This window comes from Gossypium hirsutum, chromosome D07 (assembly GCF_007990345.1).
Source record: "Gossypium hirsutum isolate 1008001.06 chromosome D07, Gossypium_hirsutum_v2.1, whole genome shotgun sequence".
Taxonomy (NCBI): Eukaryota; Viridiplantae; Streptophyta; class Magnoliopsida; order Malvales; family Malvaceae; genus Gossypium; species Gossypium hirsutum.
In genome coordinates this window covers 55909022-55929612 of record NC_053443.1, presented here as the reverse complement: position 1 = coordinate 55929612, position 20591 = coordinate 55909022, and the positions used below count along the sequence as shown (strand labels likewise).

Here is a 20591-nt window from a genome sequence, read left to right as displayed (position 1 = left end):
TCTTATATTAATTTACTGAAATCATAATATATGATACTGTAAAATATAAATTAACATAATTATTATTAAATATATTTTAATTAAACTATATAATTTAATAAAATTCTTAATAATTAATATTCTTATATTAATTTACTCAAATCATAATATATGATACTGTAAAATATAAATTAACATAATTATTATTAAATATATTTTAATTAAAATATATGATTTAATAAAATTCTTAATAATCAATATTCTTATATGAATTTACTAAATTATAATATATGATACTATAAAATATAATTTGAAATAATTATTATTAAATATATTTTAATTAAAATATATGATTTAATAAAATTCTTAATATTAAATATTCTTATATGAATTTACTAAAATCATAATATATAATACTATAAAATATAATTTAAAATAATTATTATTAAATATAATTTTTCTAAATATAATTTAATATTTTTTTCTAAATATTTTGTAAAAAGAAATAAATTTAGTGGCAGCTTACTTAGTGTTAAAAGTCAAATTAAGCCGCAAAGAAGAGTAATTTGTGTTAGTGAAAATTACATTTCTCTAAGATCCTATAAACTGTGGCAGCATATACTCATTGAAACATTTATAAATTCCAACTTTAAATATGAACTTATGGAAATCAAAGGCATTTATGCAGCAAGTATATTATGGGAATCTAATATAAATTTGCTGCTTTATAGTGAGCTTGTTAATTTTGAATAACTTTAACACTTCCACACTCCTCAAAGTTTTACAAAACCTATGGCATTCCATAAACCAACAGCATCTCTCTAATGCTTCAAACAAACAACATCAAGTAACCCGTCCTGGAGCATGCGACGAACCAAAACCGTTTCCCGATCGCTTTTCTCATGAGTCATCATATTCTGGATCTGCTGTACAATCTGCCAACAAACTGAAAATTAGTACCATGGCAACAAATTCACCATAATCGATTCTTCCATTCTGTAGAAGCAGAACATAAATTGCTACAAAGTAAAGACATTAACAACATGAATGCACTAACGTCTCAATATCTGAATTGCCAACATATCAAAATTTATATAAATATAGAATATTTTGAATACAATTACGGCACAGCAATATATATATATAAACATGATACGGATACAACAGTAAGTCTCATGATTCAATCATTCTCATTAGTCCCCTACCTAGAGGAACACAAGCAAAATCAGACTCGTTAATTTCCAAAGGAAGGCCTTATAATGGCTACTTCCTCCACAATAAATAAAAGAAATAGAAGACTATTTTCCTTCAACATGTAACTGTCATAAACTACCATTAATATATATATAAAGAAAAATGAAAAAGAAAACAAATAATACTAAAATGTTCTACTAAAATCTGTGCAGCCCAAAAACTTTTGAGTACTGCTCCAAAAGGTTTCAGCAGAATACAGAAATTGATCAATTCTGAATAATCTGCAAACAGTAACTTGAAAGATTCCAGTGGTTCCAGGCAGTTAAATGAAGAGGCAAACATCATAAAATACTGTAGAATTAAGTCCAATCAACTTGGAACCAAACAAGCAAATGTTGAGAGGATTTGCACTGACCAAACGGATAGGAAACCTCTAGTTCCAGTCTAGATTCTTTTCTAACAACTCTAAAACAACAATACATGGAACCTGTGAGTGTTCATATCTGTGTTGACAGTGCAAGCATGTGAGATGTGCATCGAATCTCATGGATAACCAGTTCTGATGAGAGCTCCTAAATCAGATATAAACAGGTTTAACATCATTGGCACCAAAGCTTGCAGCACAAACCGGACACTTGCGGTGACGATTTTCGGTGACTTTATGCACACAAGGGTTGCAGAAGAGATGGTAGCATTTTGTAATAACAACCTGAAGAACGGAATAATCTATAAGCAAATTTGGAAATAGATGGAGAAAACAGGCCAAATAAAAAACAGTGTCCAAAACAGAATCGAACAAACCATAGCTGTATGCTATGTTACTTGAACTTGGGAGTGTGCATCAGATAGGGGCATGTGCCCAACACAAGTATGGCCAATTTTTCTAAGTTTTTCCATATACTTGGAGAATCATACCGACACCGTAATATGTTTCAGATACTGCTGTCGGACAAAGGTAATTCAAGGAAAATGAGGAAAGCAACATAGGCTACATGTTATGAAGTATTTCTTCTCTAAGTAACAGGTACAAAACCATTCTTAATGTAGTCAAATGGCACAGAAGCAAGTTTTTCCAATTGTCAGGAAATGAGAACAAGAGCTCAAACTACAACACTGAAGAGCCTAGTTGAAGAACTGCTACCTTGAAATACTAGATCATAATCTGTCTTTAAATTAAAATTACAAGATCAACATCATTTTTTATTTTTGCAAATTTCAGTAATGTTTGGGCCAATAAAACCCTCATCCTTGATATATTTGGAGGAGTTAGGTTATTCAAAAATCTCAGTGCCTGCCAAAAATAAATGAAATCTCAATAAAATTTTACATTAATGAAAATGGGCACTTAGTTATCACAAGTCCAACCAATCATATCAGATGACCAGCCAAAGAGAATACCTATGAATCTTCACACCGACAACTAACACCCAAATGGAGACCAAGAACTGAACCCAGCTTCCCAAGTTCTATCTCATGTTTAACTCAAGGGAAATGATGATTGTTAGCTTCTGTGATTGGTTACCAAGTAAAAATTTCTATTCCATGATCAAACATCTATGAGTATATGAAGCACCGTTCACCTCTAAGTACACGGCTGGCAGTGGTAGCTAGTGACAACTGGATGCTTGAGGGTTTAAAAAAGGCAGAGTTATACAAAATCAATTTAAAACTAGTCAGCATAAAGACATAGTTACAGAAAACTTATCAAGAGACCATCGTTTTATGGCAGTAAGTAGCAAAAAAGGAAAAAAAAAGAAAGAAAGAAAGAAAAGGGTACAATGATGCTAGTGCATAAACTTTCAATGGATCTCTGAATATCATAAACCAAATAATTGATTACCTTGATGTTATAGTCATCTCTTTCAGTAATTTGCTGCAATAGCTACTGGTTTTGAGTTTGCATATCATCATATGCCTGTCCAATTGACTGAGGAAAACCAAACTAATGGTGTAATGAAAACATCATGAAAGTACCAAAGGCAAAGCCAAGACTAAATGACAAGAAGCTAACCTCTATTTCAGATAAGTAAGCCTCATTTTCTTCAATTTTGGCTTTTAAAGAATCAGTAAGCCTAGATTTATCCCTGAAATAACAGCATAATTAACACTTTTCACTTGCTTCTCGTAAACCCATTGTTTGATAAATGAAGGTAGCGACAACATAAATACCAGCTACACAATTTCTAATACATCTACATTCTGGTAATGAGAATTTCAACAGAATAATGTGTGGTGGAATTCTCTAGGCACATCAAATAAACATTTTACGAATAGCAGCAGGTTTGCAGAGATCTAGGCAAAATCCGCTTCCAGAAAGAAAAGGAATATTAAAATAATAAACCTGAATCAGTGACATCAAAAGGTAATCTAATATAAAGAAAAAGAAACAAGTAAACTGTAACCTCTTAGAAGCCTCCAATTTGTGTCGCAACTCAGCAATTTCAGCTTCTGCAGCAGCCAACTTTTGCTGGGATATTGCTTCAGCTTCATTAGCTGTCTTAACACGCAATTCCAAATTATGCTCATCAAGACAGGATTTCAAACTTTGAACATGCGCCCATGCCTTTTATACGATTGAATGTACAAAAACAGGATCAGATCAAGCAAATCAGCACCAACGGAATCAACATCGTCGAAGCGCGAGGTGACGAGAAGGTCGGATTCGGAGTGAAGCACCGAGGCGAGAGTGTCGAGGACGAGACGTGCATGGTCCAAAGAGATCTCGAGGGCGTCAGCGAGGGCCGCCGAGTCGACTCGTTGAGTGGAGGAAGATACGAGCTTTTGCTTCAGAGAGGTTAGGGCCTGGAGTGGGTCAGTGAATATGAGCTTCTGGATTGGTAGGAGGCCGTGCTCGAAAGGCTCGCGTCGCAGGTGGAGAAGAGTGGTCGGACTTGGATTCGGAATCGAAACAAGGGTCAGTAAAGAAGGTCGACTGGTTGAGAAGGCAATCGAAAGAGTGGCAGAGCGAAAAAGAAAAGAAAGGAAACGGAGGGAACAAATCGGCAGCAAAGAGGCGTAATGGACTGGGAGGAAATCGGCAGAAAACAAAAGCAAAAAAATAAGGAAGGAAATCGGATGAAGGAACAGAAGAGAAACAAGGGGATGGGGGGAGGGCAAATCAGGGAGGTGATGTTCAATCGGTAGCTAATCTGGGCAAAGAGGGGGAATAGAAATCGGTGGTTTTCACCGATTAAGAAGGTAATGGATTAGGTGCGTATTACCAATACATCAAACCAAACGACGTGTTACACCCGGATTAGGTGAGGCCCACCGATTAGGGGTGTATTGGCTATGCCAATACACCAAACCAAACAAGCTGTTATAGTTTTCACAATTTTTAAATAATTTTTACAAATTTTAATCAATTTTAAAAAAAATTAATGATTTAAAAACTTTTAATTTTAAATAAATTTTAAAAAATTTTACATTTTTATAATAATATTATTTATTTCAACTAATTTCTTTTCATTTACCATATTTTTCTAAATTTTATTTTAATAATTTTTATAATTTTGTGATAATATTTTTTTGAATTTTATTATATATTTATTTTTCATTTTATGCATATTTTTTATTATTTATATATATGATAAAAGAAAATACTTATTTTTTACATAAAGATACCAAGTGTCACTATTTGATTGATCACCAGTTATTTTTAATGCCTGTTAAAAAATGGACTAAAAAGATAACGAATGCTCACTTTAGGTATCAAATTGGGAAACAAGTATATTTTAGATACCAAATTGAGTAAAAAAAATTTAAATACCAAAACAATATATATATATACTTCAAGGGTCAAATTGTAAATTAAACATTTTCTTTGTCCAAGCTAGGGGTGAGTATTCGATCGAGTCGAGTCGAATCGAGTCAAAAAATTTCGAGTTAGTCAAGTTGACGAATCCTATTTTAGCAACCGAACTCAATTTGAATTTTTTTCGAATAGAATCGAATTGAGTCAAAAAATTTTGAGTCAAGTCGAGTCGAGTTAATGAATCCTATTATTTATACTCAATGTTACGTTTACATGGACCGATTATTTAACTAGTAGACGAAGTATAAGATTATTTAATTACATAAACAAATATAATGGTTTTGCTTTTAACTTAATGAGTAAACATTTATCAAAACAACGTAGTTTTGTCTTTTATTATTCAGATTTTCGGATAACTCGAATTGTGTAATTCATATTCGAGTTAAACTGAAAACTTAATTTTTTATTCGAGTTAATCCGAATAACTTGATTAACTCATAACTCGAACTATTTAATTCAAAATTTAAATTTTTTATCAAATTTTTCAAATCGAATCGAATTTTGCTCACCCCTGCTCCAATCCTTAATTTATTTCTTTTTCCCCTAAAATCTAAAGTCAAGTTGCTGAAGACACAAACCCAATGTCGAAGAAGTCAAGTCATTTTTATCCCACATTTGGAACGGGTCTCGGTTTCTATCTTCCACTGCTGAAGCTTCACCGTCTCTTTCCTCATGGTGTCTGACTGAATTTTCATTTTCGCCGGTATAATCTCAATGCTTACCATAGGAAACATGTGACTCAAATTGCAGATATATTCAAAGAACTAAACCTAAGTAAATACGTTTCCACCAAAATTCCTCACCTTCAATAGTGCTCGCTGAGGAAGCTTTGGAACAGATACCATGGGTTCATCCCAACCAAGTTTGTCTTTGCTTAATTAACATTTCCTAATAAAATGAGGAAGCCATGTAGCCGTATCCATTTAATATTTTAATCTTTATATGTAAGCCAATGATGGTCATCACATTGATGATGTTATAGCAAAGATTATGGGATAAAACGACTTCGTGCTAGCAGTTTCAGATATTTAATAAATCAACGACCCTGTTTACTGTTTGGGTCTTTCTTTGTTAAATCCATGCTGCTGCTTGGAAAGCCAGAAAAACGGCCTATTTTCCCATTTTACACCTCTTTTTCCTTATCGTTGAATTCCCATCTTTCTAATGCTTGGCAAATTAGGCACACCCCATGACGAAGGGTTCACAGATATATTGAACTGAAGACCAGAGTAAGCATGTCTCTACCGTTCTGGGAACGTTAAAACCTTAAGAAGTGCAAGCAAAGCTGACCAAGAAAACCCCAAAATCCATAGTCCAATCCACATGCCAAATGACAAGATGTTGCTGATTTGATAGTTACATAAGGATGCCACCTTGACCTACTTGACATGCATCCCATTTTTTTACTTCTAAATGCTATGATTCAATTTTTAAGCCATGGTCTTTCTTTCCAGGTCAGTCAAGAGCCATGTATTCTAGGCATTCAAGTCACCATAAACACACACAATATACATACATATATACATACATATATACATACATACATACAAACATACATATATATATATGCCTACCTTGCAATCTAATTATGTTCAAGTTCAGGGCTAGATCAATCTTCAGTGGTTATATTGCTTGCTAGCATTTTGCCATATACACTAAAATGAGGTATCTACAACTTTTTCTTGTCACTGCAGCTGTGATTTTTCTTGTAAGCAACCATCCATTCGAAGCTTCTGGCCGGGTTCTAAATGACCATGATCTTATCCTACAGTCTGTCCAGAAGGGAGTACCCACTCCCGGTGGACACAATGGCTGCACCAATGTTCCTGGCAGTAATGACCCGCCATGCATCAACCAGAGGGGCTTCGCAGGCCATGTTATGGCTCCTCCAAAGGGTTCCGTTTAATGGGGCAGCCTAATGTCAAAAGAATCCACTCTTCTCGTCTTTATTATTTAGCCATTAATAATACGTGATCATGAAATTAAATAAAGGGAAAATTACCAAATCCCAATTCCTGTTCTCTCTTTTTTTTTCGCTATAATAAATCTTTTTCTTTGTTTTGATGTGTGTAAAGCATTTTCGAAGCACAAGATGGATTGTTAATCAATAATCGAAGTTTCTGCTTCATTTAATTTTATTGGAGCAATCATATATACTGAAGCATCGATCGAGTTCAACATTAATAATTGCCCAACACAAATAAGTTTATTTTAAAAATATTCTTAATTAGAATAATTTATTTTAGTAAGTATTTTATTGTATTAAAAGCTTTTTATTTTAGTTTTAACAATAAATTTTAGAAATAATATTTAGTATAATATTTAAAAATGATGAGAGGTGATAATTTTTTAAGATTGTTTCTGTATGTACCAACTGAACTCCGACAACCTCAATCAATCTCTCCTTTCCTTCTATGCACCAAACCCTCTTAAACCATCTTGACAAAACCATGAGGGTCATAAGAAATGTATACGTTTATTTATTTTTTAATTTTTTTAAATATAACTTTATTTTAGAATTTTTCTTAATGAACCAAATAATAATCCTTTATATGTTATACGCAAGACAAATTTGAAACATTTTTGTTGTCAATTAAAATGATAATTCTAAAAGTACCAATTAAAATATTATTGCTAAATATTTAAAGAAAATATTATTATTTAGGGGAGAGATCCACTCATACGGGTGTAAAATTAATATGGTTTTACACCATTTCATAATTTTTTTTTACTATTGATATATTTTAATAATCCAACCGTTGAATTTCGCGTTCCATTCATGTAGATCATGCATGTCAAGTTTGAAGTAAAGAAAATATTTTTCAACTATTTGTTTTTTGCAAAAAAAATGAACCGTTAAATATATATATATAATATTAGAGGTTTTAGACTCCACAAGTAGGATTGGGTTAACAAATGTCCCACACGGGTATAGTAAAATATTAAATATATATATTAAAAAATAGATGTCAATTTTTTAAAACTATTTGTGAAATGAAAAAATATAATACCATCGTATCAATATATTTATATTTTCTAAATATAAATATGCATATATATATATAATATGCACCATTCCTTAATAATAATAATAAAATCACAGCATAACAATTAAATTAATTTTTTAATGATAATTTATTTACGTAGAAATGTAACTTAGATCATAGTTTATTATGAACATGTTTATAGAAAAGTAGAAGATTTCAAGATAAATAAATAAATATTGGTATACCAAAATATTAAAATTATATTTTAATTGATTGAATTCTGGAGAAAGTGAGGCTTTCCACCCTACTAAGCTCAATTGTAGAAAGATTTTGAAAGAATTGGGTCTGTAGACTCGAAACCCATGTTGAAAAAGTCAGTCATTTGGAACGAGTTTCATCTTCTATTTCCATTGTTGAAGCTTCTGTGTCTCTTTCCTCATTTTCTCCAGCAAGTACAAAATTTCGTGTAACTCGAAAGAAAGCTCACAACACAAAACACGTGGCTCAAATTTCAGCCATATCCAAATCAAGTTGCATGGCCCATGTTCCGACATTCTTCACCTTCAATAGTGCCCGCTGGGGAAGCATTGGAACAGATACCATGGGCCATGCAATCAAAACCATCATCCAATATTTCATAATGACATAGCAAGGATGGGATAAAACGACTTCATGCGAGCTGTTTCAGGTGTTTACTGTTTAGGTCTTTCTTTGTTATATCCATGCTGCTGCTTGGAAAGCCAGAAAAACGGCCTATTTTCCCATTTTACATCTCTTTTTCCTTATCGTTGAATTCCCATTTTTCTAACCCTTAGGAAATTAGGCACACCTCATGACTTAGGATTCAGAGATACATTTGATCTAAAGGCCAGAGTAAACGTGTCTCCACCTGTCTGGCAACGTTAAAAGCTTCAGCAGAGAAATTAGCAAAGTCGATCAAGGAAACCCCAAATTTCATAGTCCAATCCACATGCCAAATGGCATTGGTGTTTGATTCAGTTGATTTCCTCAGGTCAGTCAAGAGCCATGTGTTCTAGTCATTCAAGTTGCCATAAACACCTATAAATATGCCTACCTTACAATCCAATTGTCCTCAAGTTCAGGGCTAGATCGATCTTTGATTAGTTATATTAACTTGCTAGCATTGGACCATATACACTAAAATGAGGAACCTACATCATTTTCTTGTCACTGTAGTTGTGATTTTTCTTATAAGCACCCATCCATTTGAGGCTTATGGTCGAATTCTAAATGAAGATGATCCTGTCCAACAGTCTGACAAAAAGGGAGTGCCCGCCCCCCGAAAACACAATGGCTGCACCTACATTTCTGGCGGTGGCCCGCCTTGCATCGACCAGAGAGGCCATGTTATGTCTCCACCACGGTTGCAACCGGACCAAATAGTTCTGTTTAATGCGGCAGCCTAATGTCAAACGAGTACATCCTTCTCTTTGCAGCGAACAACTGTTTAGTAGCTGTGTAATATAATCATGAAATTAAATAACGGGAAAATTACCGAATCCCAATTAATGTTCTCTCTTTTCTTCCATAATAATAATTCTTTGTCTTTGTTTTCCATACAAGTTTCTTCTGCTATAATAATGAGGTTTTCCATACAAGTGTTGGTCCTTATCTTTCTCAATGCAGATACATCATAGGTTTGTTGTAATTCTTTGCTCTTATACAAAAAACCCTTGTTTTAGAAGAGCAAGAGCTTAATCAAAGAAGCAATTGCTTCTAACTGCCTGCAATTTTCTCCTTCTTTTTCTTTGTCCTGAGTAGAGCAATTTGCATAAAATAGATGACATGAGAAGATGGATGAGATTGTGGACGTCAGTAGAAACCATCTGGTATAAATTTGAAAATTAAACCTTTTTGTTACCCTTGTGGACGTAAGTTTCGAGCTTATCTTCCACCTTGGAACAAAAATGAAGATAATATATTAAAAGCTTCAAATTTACCTGCAACAGTACTCATGGAAATCTTATTCCACGAAGTTCAAAATAAAACAAAACGGAATGAATTCAGAATAAGGAATGACCGCAGGAGTATACATGTTTACGTTTGACAAAACTTGAGATTGACTGGAATATTTTAAGCCAATTGCTTACTTTTCTGTTGAAAAATATGAAAAGGATGAAAGAGTGCTTGCGCGAGCATCCACTCTTTGGCTAATTACCACAGATTCAATTTATTGAATCAAATTTTTTTATGTTGATATTGTGACCTGACGATAATATCACTTAACGAACGAATCAAATTGGATTACGCTTATCTAATTTCATAGATCAAGAAAGCTGGATTAAATCGAATTTAAAAATTTAGTTGCCAACTGTCCTTCTTTACCTTATTTATTAATATATATTGTATCCAATAGTTGTTGTTTAATAAGGATTGTGATAGATTTTCTTTATGTTAAGAAGTCTCAAAGTATTCTGTATAATTGAGAAGTTTATACAAGTTATTGTAGTGAGAGATATAGTGCTTAATCTGTTCAAGTGGAGAATTTTATTTTATCTATGCATTGTAATAGTAAAACTTATGTGTTGTGGTTTTACTTACTAAGTTTATAAGGATGAATTTAGTGGTGAGAGTATGAATTATCGTGGATCTATAATAGATTTAGGTTCACTTATTGTAAGTGTTGAAGAAAATAAATATTTCTCATTCAATTAAGCTCCGCATATATAAAAAAACCCTAACTATGCAAACAATTTTTGTGTCTCCTATTTTATTTCTATATATCGTAGCGTTGAAGAAGAACCCATTCCCTTATCTCCTTCTACCAAGCACCATATGCTTTTTGACCCCATATTGTAGGGTGGATCTCGAAAGATATGAAAGATCTCCCTCCAAGCCGTACATACGACTTTCATCGAAACGGTTTTCTACAGAATTCCATATGTATCTATGAGATCAAGTATGGAATTCTGTTTACTCACTTTAAATTGAGTATCCGTTTCCCTCCCTTTCCTGCTAGGATTAGAAATCCTGTATATTACATATCCATACGATTGAGTCTTTGGGTTTCCGAAATAGTGTAAAAGGAAGTGCTTCGAATCATTACTATTTGACCCGGACCTATTCTAAAAGAGTCGAGGCATTTTGAATTGTTTGTTGACACGAACAAAGTCAGCCATGCTTGTGTTTCAGCAACTATTTGGGCCAACACTTTTTGACATGCAAAACTTTTATTACTCCTAGCTTAGTTTTTTTCCTTTTTTTATAGTTTAGATTTCTTGGTTAAATGTTGCGGAAGGTATAATAGAATGTGGATTTGAGTATATTTAAACGCATCTTTGCTTTTAATTTAATGATTGAGAGGGATTATATATAGAAGTAGACTTTGTTTGTATAGAAAATGTTGCAAGCTAGCACAGAATATAGCTGCAACGAAAGCCGTGAACTTGAACAAAAAGGAGAGCGAGGAGGAAAGCATATTATATGCACTTTCATGGTGTTTGCAGGGAAGCCTTCTCCTATTAGTGATTGTAGGAATGTAGAAGTCCTAGCCCAATGAATCGAATCCCACAAACCAGACCCATGAATTAGACTGGAGGTCCACTTGGCCGGTTGGAGGAGCCTCTGCTCCTAAATCTTTTTCAGATTTTGAATATTTAGATGTTATAAAAATGTAATTATTATATACTTATAACAATATTTATAATTTATAATTTATAATATATTTAAATTGTTTATTTTCAAATTTAAAATATAATAGATTATTAATATTAATTAGTTAGATTTATATAATATTTTTAATAATATTTACAAATGACATTTCAATTATTAAAGATTATTATTTTTTGATAAAATATGGTTCATAATTTTTTTATGTAAAATTTATACATTGAAATAACATCTTAACTAAAATTCATGTTTTTTTTATTTCATTTAAGAATAAAATTAAATTTACTAAAATTTGATATAAAAAGCTATTGTAGAGGACTAATTTAATAAAGAGTATATTACATAGTTTATGGTTGTTGCAAAATTCAGTTCTTTAGCAAATTTATTTGTTATAATGAAATGTTGATATAAAGTATGGTTGTTATACAGAGCGGTGTATATACATTTACCTCTTGAGACTTATAAACAAAATTTGAATTGGTCCCATGAATTGAGCCCCTGAACTAAATTCTAAAATCAACACTCAACAACTGACTCAATCAATTGATTTCATAAGTCAATCCAAGCTTTCTTCGCACAAAAAGTATCAACTTAAAGTAATGAATTAAGTCAGAAAAAAGTCAATAAAATGTTATAACTAAACTTATCCAAAGGTGATCCAAACTCAAAAAAATTTTAAAAAAATATTTGGGACGGTTTGGATTAGAATATTAAGGTCGAAAAATGTATTTTAACAAAAAAATCTAGATATGTTTATAATATGGGTTAAATTTGGCTTCAATATACAGAGCTTAAGTTTGGTCCAACCCAACCCATTTTTAAGTTTATAATATGTTTTTTTTCCCTCTTATTTTATATATTATGTAATTTATATTGTAACGATCAAGTATAGGAATGCTACATTGGTTATTAGACAGTAACACTATATTTAGTTGAATTCCATATATTAAAATATTTTGATTTCATTGTCATATCATTTCAAATATTGAGATTTGGAATACATCCGGATAAATTTTTCAAACATTTATACATTCAAATGAAATTGTGATACACGGACTAAGAATCGGTATTGGACACAAAGTATTGATACCATGCTTCAAGTATTGATACCCCTGTCTAGTATCGATAATGTTTTTAACTTCGATGTTTTGAAAATTGTTCAACAGGGTTAGTAGTATCGATACCACTAAAGAGGCATCGATACCATCACCAGAGTATCGATACTCTAGTAAGATATCAGTACTATTTTGAGCTTCGAAGTCCAAAAATTCAGGTAAAGATTTTAAGTATCGGTACCTTGGTTGAAGTATCGATTCTTCCCTCTAAGTATTGGTACTTTTCCCCTAGTATCAATATTAAAACATGATTCGATGTTTGGAATTCAAGGGAAAATTTGTCAGTTTTCAAAACTTATACATTTAAGTCCCTGCACACCAAACATTTCAACACAACCAAACCAATTCACAATTCAAGCATATAAATCAATTATAATAACAACATCTTATAACTCATCACAAACACATTAAAGATTTTAATTAAGTTCACAAGATTTATAAAGTTTACAAAGTCTTGCATTTTAGTCCTCCGTACCTATATCCCATACCATACTACCCATATACATTCCAAACTAAACCAAAATTTAGTGTCATACTCTTTTCCAAGCTTGGAGATGTGATGAGATGAGCCAACCACGGTCATTGTTCTAGCTCGTTGGATCTATCTTCTACATACATGTTAAAAACGACAAGTTGTGAGTTGATAACTTACGTGTAATATTTTGTAGATGAATCTACCAAAATTATATCAAAACATCTATTAGTTAGATGGGCTCGTAATTCTTTCAGAAATGCAAGAGATCCAATCTCAACTTTTGTTAGTGAAGTTCTAATAATTAATCTTCTTTGAGAACAAGCAACACTTGAAAAATCTTTAACATGAATAATCTTCAAGTTCTTTAATACATATTCATATAAATTCTCATTTTCCTCATCATTATTGATTAAAATGGTCTAATTGATGATGCCAACTAATTAATACTTTTGGACTAGTAAACTTCTAGTTTACTATGCATGTGATTCAACAATGCTAACATAAACTTCTGGTTTATCATTGCATGTGATTTAACCATACTAATATATACATAGTACAAATTAGAGGAAAATATGGTAGTTTTTCTATACAAAATTCTTACCCAATATAATATATTTAATATATAAAAATTAATCATCTCATCATCTGCAGTCTTAATATAATATATATTACAACATATATCTATTAAAACATAATTTCTTTGAAGCTAACTAGAACATAATGCATTAATTATCACTTTGTTTCTTCTATAACAATGTATTAGCTTTTACAAAGGCTTAATTTTGTACCACCAAATATTAGTTGGTTTCATTACCAAACAAGAAAATTATTTTTTATCCATAAGAATAGTATGCACCGCTGTATTGTCTACAGGACAAATGTTTGCTTCTTTGATAAAATTCCCAAGTGTACAACAAGTACATAACCAACGACTGTTTGTACATAAGTTGTCTTTATTCTTTGAAGAGTTATATTGAGAACTTTTGTTGTTCTCTTATTTATCTTTATGTTTCCAGTTCTAATGATAAGAATAATTATTACTAGTAAGATATCCAAGAATCAAGTAATTAGTGTCATAATCCCCAAAAAGGATGTAATATCCATACTTATAGAAATTTCATCTTAACAAAATATGTACAATTCTAAGGATTTGACCATAAGATTGCATATAAATATTAAATCCAAATCATAGACTTAAAGTTTAGTAATGAATATCAATAACAATAAATTATAGCAACAAATTCCTCAATATGGACTATTAAAGTCCTAAAAATTGACATGCTAGTATTTAAAGTTATTAGCAATATAAAGACAACATCAATATCCCTTTATTATTTAGATTCGTTACTATTATCAATCTAGTATTCCAAATTTGATTCAACATCATTCTTATTATTTGTTTCTACACTATTTCCCTTCCATTTGATAGAATCTTGATAGAGATTAGCTAAATGTTTAGGCATACGACAGGTACATGACCAATTGTTTTTCATACCACATTAATTGATCCACTCCTTGAAGGGTTCTCCTAGAACTTCTCGTTCTTCTTGCGAATCCTCATTTTTTCACTTGTAGTGGTGGAAAGAATTATTATCACCACCTCTTTGACGGTTATCATAGTTACACCTATCACATCCACATCCGCCATTACCTTGCAGATTCATTATGTATTATTGCATTCACTTCAGAGAATGGAGCAAATTCAGTAGGACAGGCCTCACGATTTTCATTAGCTCGTTATTTTTTTTCAATAATAAGTAAACAAGATATTAACTTAGAATATTTCTTAAAACCATTTTCCCAATATTTCTAGTGCAGAAGCACATTTGAACCATGAAAAGTTTGAAAAGTCCTCTAACAAGTTTTCATCTATATTATTCTCCCCATGCATTTTTAATTAAAAACTTATCCTAAATACTACAGAGCTCTACTCACGTAATTCTAAAACCTTGCAACTTCAAGTGTATCCAATCGTAACGAGTTTTAAATAGAATTATCATATTCCGCTAGCTATATCTTTCTTTTAAATCGTTCCACAATTCAAGTGAATACTACACAGTCAAATCTTCTGCTTTCAACTCTTCTCGGGGCAATAATAAAGAAATATCACAAAAATAATCACAAGCAATTCAAATTTTCTTTTACTTTGTTGGAGAAGCGTGCATGGACAGAGAAAGAAGCTGGTATCTAATTTAATTCAATGGTGGGTACACTTGCCAGGTGTGGGGATGAAACCTTTCTTGTTACAGCCAATGGATGGTGCCGAGGAATGATCTTGAGGAAGCACCCGAGCTCCAGCTCCACCAAATTCACAAGCAAAAATCAAGAGCAAAAACACTTTGGCACAACTGTGGATTATTTTGTTCATAACAAGGTACACCATTGTTGTTGATGGGAAGAATGAGTTAATTTTGTTTAAGGGATGAAGAAGACGTAATCGAATTTTTTACTTTCCCAAGGAAGGAACATGGGCTTAAATCGGCAACTAGCATGACCACGTGTTTTTAGCACCAAGTTACCCATGCAGCTTACTGGAAAGCCGAGTAAGTTTTTAGAGATTCAATTAATTGACCTGTAACATTTTTTAAATCATTACGAAACTAATGTTAGCTTAATACTTTTAATTTTATATCTCCAAAAAGTCCTAAAAATTGTAACAAAAATTAATTTAGTCTTTATATTAAATAAGTTTATGTTGTTAATTAACATAATCAATTAGATTCTTTTTCTTCATTGATTATCTTAACCGTTAAATTAAATTAACAACCCAATCAGATAGTGACACGTGGTAGGTTTTGGTTTAATTTAATATTTTCTCATTAAAATATAAAAAATAGGAAAAACTTTTATCAAAAAATATAACAATTATTAAATATTAAAAAATATGAAAATTTATATAAACTTATAAAACATTATAAATATTATCAAATATATAAAAAAATCTAATAAATTATAATTCTTTTTTTATAAAAGTAATAAAACATATCTAAAATATTTAAAATTTTATAAAAATATATTAAATTTCTATAAAAATCATAAAATTTATAAAATTTATAAAATTATTATAATTGATATAAACTTATAAATTTATAATAATAAAAACCCATAAAAATTTGAATTGGACCAAATCAGTCGGTTGGACCAATTAGATCGAAATTGACAAGAGTGTCGGTCCAAAGAAAGCCATTAGACTGGTCGACCTAAGAACCGAACGGTTGAACTGATTTTTTTAATTTTTATTTAATTGAACTAGACGGATAGGTCGAACTAGCAAACCAATAGCCTGACCGGTTCGACCACCTGTTCTGTTTTGAAAACTTGGTCAAAATATTTTATTTTGACATATACTAATAGTTGGATAATGGTATTTTGGTTTGATAAAAAAATATTTTAAAAAATATCGATTCAGCCACTCGGTTCTCAGGTCAACCAGTCTAATAGCTTTCCCTAGACCGGTACCCTTGTTGATTTGGGGCTAACCGGTCCAATTCAAGTTGTTATGTTTTTTTTTATATAAGTTTATATCAATTTTAATATTTTAAATTTTGTTTGTATCTTCTTAAGAACTTTTTTACTTATAAGCCTTACTTTTATAAATCGAGAATTTTATATGATTTTTTAATGTAATTTTTTTTCTAAATCAGTATTTATATTTGACAAAAGTTATAAATTTAAATATTGGAAGATAACAATGTTAATGTTTTAGTGTTTAGTTCTAGTTTTAAAATTAATCTTGATATTCGAATTCAAACCAATCTTAAAAAAAATGAACACTTAATCAACATCCCACAACATAAAATTCTTATCAAATCTACGTTAAAACCCAAACAATCAGTTTATTTTATCAAACCATGAGGTTGGGAATGTGGACTTTGTCTTCTCTATTTTTGAGATTGCTTTTCCTGATTTTGTCTGTACTTTTATCAACCTCGCTTTCGGACATTGTCTAATTGAACTTCTTAATTTTGTTTCTTAATTAAGAAAGCAGCCATTTTGTTGGCTGCTTCTTCCAACTTTCTGTATTTAATATTCACACTGAGAGTTTTAGCAACCCCAAAGGTAGCTACCCTACCCATTTTTGGATTACTATGATAAGAGGGATCGAAATGAAATTTTAATTTTTAATAGTATATATCTTTATAATTTTTAAAGGATTAAATTAAATTTTTATAATTTTAAAGGATAAAGTGCAATTCTACTTTTACTATTTTAAAATTTTAAAATTTTTTAAAAGACTAAAATAATAATTTTCTATTTTAAGGGACTAGGCCCTCTCAGCCCCACTAGATTTGCCTCTGTCCTGATTCTTTGCTTTCATTCTACTCAACTTTATTAAATTAATATTAAACTCGTTTTAAATTTGTTTCTAAACATTAAAATTTTTTAATCAAGACAACGTCAGTGGAGTTGACAGGATCCAGCCCTCCCTAAAATAAGAATTTTTTTATTTTTTGACCTTTTACAATTTGTAACTATTTTTATTATAGGTAAAATTATAATTTTCCCCCAAAATGACAATTTTGATTTAGTTTTTTAAAAAATATAAATATATAGACTATTAAAATAGAAAAATCACATTTTAACTCTCATAAAAATATATAATTTAATTCTACCCTTAACCCTCAAAAAAATTTCTCCCCAGACTATCGAAGATATATCAATAAGGTCATTCCATTATTAAAATCAGTACTCATTTAACTGTTAACTGAGATATCAAATCTTATGTGTCATAGTTTAAAATGAGAAGTTTAAAGAAAATTGAATATTGTGAAAATAGTTTTCTAAGCTTTTACAAAAGCTTCATCACCCAATCTCCCTTTTTTCGGTTTTACTTTCTTTGCAGTTCTTAATTTTAAAAGTTATGTGGCAACATTTTATTTTCTTTAAATTTTCATTTTAAATTATGCCACAAAAAAATTTGACATGTTATTTTAAGATTAAATTAACAGTTTTAGTAATTGAAGGACATAATTGATATACCATCAATGGCTTGAAGATGTAATTAAAACATTTTAAAATTTGAGAATAAATTTAAAATGAAAGTCATAATTTAGGGATATCTAGTGCAATTAAATCTATTTTTTAGAATAATTAACTCTTATTTAATAAATACAATTATCCTTTGTCAATATATGGTTGCATGTATGTTTGTATGTCACTTTATAATTAGTTAAAAGAATTCGGATGGATTGATATATAAGTTGAATTGTTTGTATAACCTTCTTTTAATTTTTTTAACATAAACTATATAAGTTAAAATGTTTTAATTTATGATTATTTAGCTTTAATTTGATTAGTATCGATATTGTAATCACTGAATTTTGTCCGGCTCGATTTCGTTCTTTTTTTTAAATTCAAAAAAAATCTAAAAAATAAAGAATTACATTTTAACCCCTAAAATTTTTGAAATTGCATTTAACCCCTAAATTTCATAAAATTACATTTTGATCCATAAAATTTTTGAAATTATGTTTTGACCCCTAAACTTTCTCAAAATTTTGTTTCGGCCCCAAAACTTTTGCTGCATTTACAAATTGGTCCTTCTGTCAGAAAATCCCCAATAATCAGGCGAATTTCGTGCACCTGCCCCACGATTTCCGGCCGCCGGCCTAGGGCATGGCCTTCCCCACCTGCTACCTGAAAAAAAAGAAGCAAAACCAACTATAAAAAGGAGTTTAAACTTAAAAAATCGGACCCCCCCACGAATCAAAAAAAAGAAAAAGAAAAGAAAGTTTCGAAAAAAAGAGATAGGAGAGAAAAGAGAAAGGAGAGGAAGAAAGGAAGAAGGAGAAAAGAGGGATCTCCGACGGCGGCGGTACGAACGGTGGCGAGTGGCGGCGGTGCAACCAATGCGTAAAGAAGAAGAAGAACAAGAAGAAGAAGAAAGAAGAAGGAAGAAAAAGAGAAAAAAAGAAAAAAAGAAAAAGAAAAATAATAAAGCAGTCGGGTCGAACCGACCCGACCCGACCCGTCTGGCCCAAAACCCGACCCGATCAGCAGACCCGACCCAGCGAGCCCATTAGTCAAGCCCCCAGCAGCCCAACAGTAGGCCCCAGCCCAACAGCCAGCCTACCCAGCAGCGGCCCAAACCAGCGCAGCCCAACAGCAGCCCACAGCAGGCAGCCCAGCAGAAAAGAAAAGAAAAAGAAAAGAAAAAAAGAAAAAAGAAGAGAAAAAAAATTCAATTTGTGTAACCCGTTCGGGTGAAGCTCGCATTTTAGATTTTTCGGTAATTTCGTTTATTTCACTTTTAATTTAATGCTCGTATTTTTATGTTATTTCATTTTAATATTATTAGCATTTTATGCATTTTATGTATTTTTATATTTTTGTATTTATATTTTCAATTTAATTCAATTTTTATTTTATTTTATTTTAAATAATTTTAAAAAAATAAGGCAACGGATCGATTTATCATAAAATCGTTGATTTCATCGCTATGTTGGGTGAATATCACCGGTTTGTGTTAAACTCGATACTCCCTTTTAACAATAAAAAATATTCAAAAAATTCGTATTTAAAAAAAATCCTCTGGTTTCCAAATTTTCGTGTCTTCAAAAAAATTTCTCGTGTTTTCAAAATTAAGGTAACGAATCGATTTGACACTAATTCGTTGATTTCATTGCTATGTTGAGTGAATATCACCGATTAGTGTTAAATACGATACGTGCTTAATAAAAAATCAAAAAAAATTGTTTCTTTTTAAAAAAGTCAGGTGTTTAAAAAAATTTCATGTTTTCAAAAATTCCCGTGTTTTTAAAAAATTCAATTTTTCAAAATTTTTCGTGTTTTCTAAAAATTTCCATGTTTCAAAAATTTCCGTGTTTTCAAAATTTTTCGTGTTTCAAAAATCTTCGTGTTTTTGAAAATTCCGGTGTTTCAAAAAATTCTCGTGTTTTAAAAATTTCTGGGTTTTCAAAAATTTTCGTGTTTTCAAAATTTTTCGTATCTCAAAAATCCTCGTGTTTTTAAAAATTTTCGTGTTTTCAAAAAAAATCTCGTGTTTCATAAATTTTAGTTTTTTTGAATTGTGTTTCCAAAATTCTCGTGTTTTAAAAAAAATTCGGATCACGATTAACTATTAAATTGAACTTGTATTTTTGAAAAATAAGACCACGTGCGTTTAACGAGATACCAATTTTGGGCGTCGCGAGGGTGTTAATACCTTCCTCGCGCGTAACTGACTCCGAACTCTAATTTTCTCTGGATTTTCACGCAGACCTAAAATTACCTTTTTTTTAGAAAAATTTTAAAATAAATTTTTCTCTTAAAAAGAGAATTTATTAGGTGTCCGATCACACCTAGGAAAAAAGATCGGTGGCGACTCCTTTTTCAAATAAAATTAAGATTCAAAATTTGTAGGTCGCTACAGATATTATAATCAGTACAGAAAAATC

General features: G+C 31.1%; 1 long non-coding RNA gene across 2 annotated transcripts; it reads right to left on the bottom strand.

Moving 5' to 3' along the window:
- Positions 1-675: 675 nt before the first annotated feature.
- LOC107958581 (uncharacterized) lies at positions 676-4397 on the bottom strand. Of its 2 annotated transcripts, none has more exons than XR_001700666.2 (4): positions 3576-4397; positions 3185-3257; positions 3014-3100; positions 676-2797 (listed from the first exon to the last, which is right to left on the bottom strand). It is a non-coding gene; the product is annotated as an uncharacterized lncRNA (long non-coding RNA). The 2 variants fall into 2 exon arrangements; XR_001700665.2 differs by having other exon boundaries at positions 676-1882; positions 3576-4396.
- Positions 4398-20591: the final 16194 nt, after the last annotated feature.